This window comes from Triturus cristatus, chromosome 6, assembly GCF_964204655.1.
Source record: "Triturus cristatus chromosome 6, aTriCri1.1, whole genome shotgun sequence".
Classification (NCBI taxonomy): domain Eukaryota; kingdom Metazoa; phylum Chordata; class Amphibia; order Caudata; family Salamandridae; genus Triturus; species Triturus cristatus.
This window is the reverse complement of record NC_140589.1, coordinates 829429304-829435303: the sequence shown is the minus strand read 5'-3', so window position 1 is coordinate 829435303 and position 6000 is coordinate 829429304. Positions and strand designations below refer to the sequence as shown.

Here is a 6000-nt window from a genome sequence, read left to right as displayed (position 1 = left end):
CAGAGATCTGGGCCTAAATCCATCGTTTTTTTGCTCACCATGCTATTCCAGTTTGAACCCAGCCATATGCAAATCAGTCTTGACCATGTGCCTCATGGGAACAGTCCAGCCCGAACTGCCAAACCAGGTCCTCCCTGGACTGGAAACAAGCATCCTAGAACCAGTTTCGGGGATTCACCCCTCTTCAGCCAGGATAGCTTGGTTCTAGTGGCATGGAGAGCATGGGACCCACGTCTGGGCATACCCATCCCACGCGGGGTGACAAATGCAAAAGCAACAGTTGATGGACAGAATGCAGAACAATGTCATACATTCACCCCAGTATAGAGATCTGGGCCTTCCTGCGCAAGTCGAGCAGGGAGGTGAGCAGCCCCGGGGAAGGAGCCTCCCGAACCGCAGCCTCGGAGCACCTGGCCACCCTCACCTTCGTCTGACTCCAAGGGCGACTGGGTACGGCACCCTCCCAGGCAATCTGGACGCTAGGTCGTCCCGGGCCATCTGGTCACCTGGCTGCGCAACCAGATGGCCCAGCGGGCCGGGCGACCAGATGGCCCTGCTCGCTGGGTGACCAGATGGCCCTGCGGGCCGGGTGACCAGATGGCCCTGTGGGCTGGGTGACCAGATGGCCCTGCTGGCGGGGTGACCAGATGGCCGGGCTGATGCCAACTTTTGTCCTTCCCCCAGGGTTCTGTAAGCCCCCACTATGTGTCAGGGAAAATGGGTCCCCGGGCAGGCTGGCGGGGAGAAGATGTGGCCTGGGCTTAAGCCTCCTTGGTTCCTCCTCCCGGGGCTCCGGGAAGGATGGATGGGGCACCTGCCCGAGTCAGCCCCTTTGGGCCCAGGGTCCGGGGTAGGGGGTGACAGTCAGTTGCCAGGGCAGGGTGGCTGAAGAGCGGGGAGGCCTGCCTAGTTCCCCACTGGTGCCTGGTCGAGGAGCGGCAGGAGGCCAGCCCTGTGTGAAAGGGGTGCCCCCTGGAGAGATATGAGAAGCCCTGAGCAAAGGACGTCTGGGCCCGGTCTGGGATGGCAGCAACTTGTGGACATCCCGCACCGCCCAGGAGGTGCGGTCAGCAGGCCGTGCGCAGGGCTTCCCTTTCTCCTGTGGGTGAGCGGGGCCTGGCAGAGGGGAAGTGGCCGGCCTGTGAATCAGCCCTCTTCTATGGCTGGGAGGGAGGCCCTTGGGTCAGATCTCAGACAGGGCCCGGTCTCCAGCACAGGCAGGGGGGAATTGGGCTCCACGGGCATGGCGGCCCCGGGGCACGGTCCAGACCGGACTCTGGTCAATGGTGCCTATGTGGCAAGATTGGGCTGGTTGGCTCGATACACAATGAGCGTGGACCCCGGTGAGGGTTTCCGAGCCTTGGAGGAGAGAGGACGGAGCTGGGCAGGGTCAGGGTCAGGGAGCCAGCAGGGCCGGGTCTGCCAGGCCACTGGGGTAGGGGATGCTGCCCCAGCGTGGCTGGGTCTCCTGGCCTGGGTCCCAGTGGGCACTAGGGTGAGCCCACCTGGCCCAGGCAGGTTCCCCTGCTTGGCTGGGGTAAGCAGCAGAAACTGGACCCTAGGATCCGGCAGGTCCCCGGGAGTGGTAGCCCCTAGTCATGCAAGCCAGCCGAGTGCCCGGGCGCTGAGGACAGGGGGTCCATCGTGGCCCAGGGAGGCTCTCCCAGGTCTGGCCTAGGGTTCAGAAGCTGGGACTGGGACCGGGCACGGGGCTTGAGCTCCGTCCGGCAGGCCCTGGGGTGTGGGAGTCCCCCGTGCCGCAAGCAGGCCGAGGGTCCGGGTGCTGGGGACAGAGGGGGGTTCCACCAGAGGCCCTGGGAGGATCTCCCTGGCCTGCCTGGGTGCAGTAGCTGGGACCGGGCCCGGGGCTTGAGCTCCGCCCAGCAGGCCCTGGGGGGGGTGCGGGAGCTCCCATCCTGCAAGCCAGCTGAGGGTCCAGGTGCTGGGCACGGGGGTCCATCGGGGCCCGGGGAGGCTCTCCTGCGAAGGCTCGGGGCGGGCAGAGGGATGTCCTTCAGTCTCGGCCATCTGGTTGCACCTTTTCCTTCGGCCATCTGGTCACGCGCAATGCTTTCCAATGGGGCGACCAGATGGCCGATCTGGCCTGGAAGTCCCAATGAGGGCTCGTCCACCTCCCTGATCCCAGCCAGGGCTCCAGGAGGTTGGTTGCCTCCGCGCCCTGGGTCCCCTCCATCACTTAATGCGCACAGGTTACCAGAAAGAAGGGTTGCTTTCCTCCGGATTACTAGGGGCAGGTAATGCCGGAACCCCTCTCTGGCTGGCAATTCTCAGCCGGAGACCAGATGGGCTAGGCCCGGACAACACCTCCTCACCGTCCGGGGATCCCTCCTCTGGCCCGCCGGGTGGCAAAGTGTCCGGACGGGTTCCATCAGGCCTCAGCCAGTCCTCCCTTGGGCGCCCGGGCCCGAGAGCTCCTGCGGGCTCCCCGTGCCTGAGGCCCAGCTGCGTTCTCACGAGCCCCCGAATGCGGAGCCCCCAAAACCCTGCAAGGGCAGGTGGGACCCCTAAAGTGAAGGCTCGTGGCGGTCAGATGGGCGTTCTTCGGTTCCGGCCATCTGGTTGTGCCTTTCCGTTCGGCCACCGATGATTTCAAATGGGGCGACCAGATGGCCAGGCTGGCCGGGAAGTCCCGATGAGGGCTCGTCCGCCTCCCCGATCCTACCCAGGGCTCCAGGAGGTCAGGCGCCCTGGGTCCCCTCCATCACTCGATGCGCACGGGTTACCAGAAAGAAGGGTAGCTTTTCTCTGGATTACTAGGGGCAGGGTATGCCGGAACTCCTATCGGGCTGGCTATTCCCAGCCGGGGACTAAATGGGCACGGTTCGGACAACACCTCCCCACCATCTCTGGCTCCTTCCTCCAGCCCGCCGCGTGGTAGAGTACCCAGTACGGGCTCCATCGGGCCCCAGCCGGTCCTCCCTTGGGTGTCCGGGCCCAAGAAATCTGGCCAGGCACTCCCTACACTGGGCTCCGTCCTCCGCTCCACCATGGGCCCAGGGCCCATCAGGCGTCCCCCCAGCTTGGTTTGGGTTCAGGAGTTCTGGCAGGGGCCCTTGGTGGCCCTGGGGTGGAAGGTGCCCTCCCCACCCCGGGCTCCATCCTCGGGCCTGCAGCTTGGAAGGGCACCCCAGACGCGGGCCTTGAGTAGGCCTCACCTGTGTGTGCTAGCCCGGGATGCCCGTTCGGGCTTAAGGGACCGGGCTCCGTCCCCCTGCTCCGCCACGGTCCCAGGATGGGTGTCTGTCGGGCCTGGGAAAGCCTCCCTCTTGCTTCACCCGCCTGTCAAGGTGCCTGGGGGAGCCCCGTCCACAGCCCTGGGCACTAGGCCCAGCTGGGGTCTCTGAGCCCCGAGGAAGCAGAGTCCACAAGCCCTCCAAAGAGCAGATGGGAACTGTGAAGGCTCGGGCTGGCAGATTGGCGTCCTTCGGGCCCGGCCATCTGGTCGCGCCTTTTCCCTCAGCCATCTGGTTACGCGCAATGCTTTCCAATGGGGGGACCAGAAGGCCGGGCTGCCCTGGAAGTCCCGATGAGGGCTCGTTTGCCTCCCTGATCCCAGCCAGGGCTCCAGGAGGTCAGGCATGTCCACGCCTAGGGTCCCCTCAGTCTTGCGGTGAGCACTGGTTACCAGAAAGGGGGGGGTACCCTTCCTCCGGATTACTAGGGACAGGGTACTCCAGAACCCCTCTCGGCCTAGCGGTCCTCAGTCGGCAGCTGAACAGGCCAGGATGCCCCCCTGGCCCAGGAGTCCGTTCTCGGGCTTGTTGGTTGGCAGGGCACCCGGGACAGGGTCCCGCTGGCCTGGGGGGTATTCCCCTGTGCCACAGTGCCCGGGAGCCCCGGATGGGGGTTCTCAAGCCCTGGGCATCGTCCCCCCAGCCTGCTGCTCTGCCTGAGACCCAAGACGGGGTTCCGTCATGCCCGGGGAGCCACCCCCTGCTTGGCTGGGTTCAGGAGACTCAGCCGGGGCCCCAACCCGGGCTCCGTCTTTGGTCCTGCCGCATGGCAGGGTGCCCGGGACAGGGTCCGGTGGGCCCAGGGAGGCTTCTCCTGCGCCTCTGGGCCCGGGAGCCCCGGCTGGGTCCAGGGGCCCCGCCGGGCCCTGGGTCAGGTGCTCCAGGCCTGGGCACTGGCCACCGGCCTGCCGCGCTGCCAAAGGCCCGAAACGGGGTTCTGTCATGCCTAGGAAGCCTCCTATTGCTTGGTTCATGAGATCCAGGGGCGCCAGGGAGAGTTGCCTCCCCACCCCGGGCTCCTGCCTCGGTTCTGCTGTGTGGCTGGGTTCCATGGGTGGGGTCCCATGGGTCCGGGAGGCTTCCCCTGTGCCTCTTAGCCAAGGAGCCCTAGCTGGGTCCAGTCCCCGCCGGCACAGAGTTGGGTGCTCTAGGCCTGGGCCCCATACCCCGGCCTTCCGCTCTGCCAAAGGCCCGAGATGGGGTTCCTTCGTGCCCAGGGAGCCTCCCCCTACTTGGCTTGGTTCAGGAGATCCAGGGGCCCCAGATAGGGCAGCCTCCCCACCCTGGGCTCCATCCTCGGTCCTGCCGCATGGCAGGGTTCCCCAGACAGGGTACCACGGGCCAGGGGAGGCTCCCCCTGATGAATACAGGCCCCAGCTAGGCCCGCAGGACACAAGGGTTCGCTCTCCTGTAATGGAAGCTACAAGGAAGTTGGCACGGAAACTGCAAAGTACAAAGACAAAGTTTATTAACCCTTAAGGGTGGTCCTACAATCCATACAACACCCTTCAGTATTGCATAGAGTAGCACAAAGAACTTGCGTACACAGTCCCCTTTTATACACAACAGAGGGGCTCATAAATGGGTGGATACAACATGAGGCAAAGAACATTACCTTTTATGGACATTTTCGATACAAAATCAATATGTGGGCGGAGTTAACACACTCCTAAGCCCGCGAAAACATGGTCAAGCAAGAGCTAACTAATAACAGATGTGGTCAAGTCTGGGCATGCGTCAGGCGGACAAAGGAGCTATTTATAGACTGTTACTAGACAGATTATGAGAGCAACTGACACGAAGAAAGGACTCTTCTCGTGCTGAGCACGTGGAGAGATGACAATACAAAATGGAGTCCAGACTTTAGTCAACATAACGGAAGAAACTCGGTCCTAAAGGGGAATTCATGTCTTTAGTAAATGCTTAATCACATCGCTGTTTTCATTTTTCAACAGACGACCCTTTCATCATTTACTGAAGACATCCGGTTTATTAGAATAATCATCGTATATGGCAATTTTCATCATTTCTTCTATTTCTTTAGTTAAATGTTTCTGATAAGTGACATTGGCAATAGCTTTCTTATCAGGAATACAGAATGACACACATAGGGAACAGAGTAAAGGACCACATTGGACACAAATGCAACAAGAAAACAGAACTGCCACGATAATGCAGAGACCAGTTAAAACCTTCCACCCCCATGTGGTGATCAATGCCCAAAACCATCCAGAAAAGGTCCAAGTGCCATTTTCTGTATGGATTTCAGCTGCAATTTTATGCAACCTATTGATAGCATTATAGACTGACGGCGTGTGGTCAGGGATGAACACACAACTACTTCCGATAATTTTACATGCTCCACCTCGGTCAGCTAACATAACATCTAACACCATACGATTCTGTAATGCAACAATTCTAGTAATTTGTATTTCTTCCGTAAGATTCCCAAGAGCAGCAGCGGTTTGATTTGTCACAGCCTCTACAACTCTTGTTAATCTTCGAACTTTCCTACTATTTAGGGCAGCTCCAACAAAGAAAAACAATCCTAGGTTAAAATCAATATACTGTTGCAAACTAGTATCAGTTTGGTCAACATCATCAATAGATAGAGTCTGTTTATACCTATTTACAGTCACATTATTCAACAACTTCAAATCTTTATGATAAGATGCAGGTGCCAAGAATACAGGAGGTAATAGGAATGCTACATAACATACTCCAGACCAACCGGTTGGCAAACGAT

At 60.2% G+C, this 6000-nt stretch overlaps 1 protein-coding gene across 1 annotated transcript in view; it reads right to left on the bottom strand.

Annotated features, from left to right (window-relative positions):
* LOC146817941 (potassium/sodium hyperpolarization-activated cyclic nucleotide-gated channel 1-like) overlaps positions 1-6000 on the bottom strand; it is a 1926818-nt gene that overhangs the window by 297984 nt on the left and 1622834 nt on the right. The window lies entirely within an intron of this gene.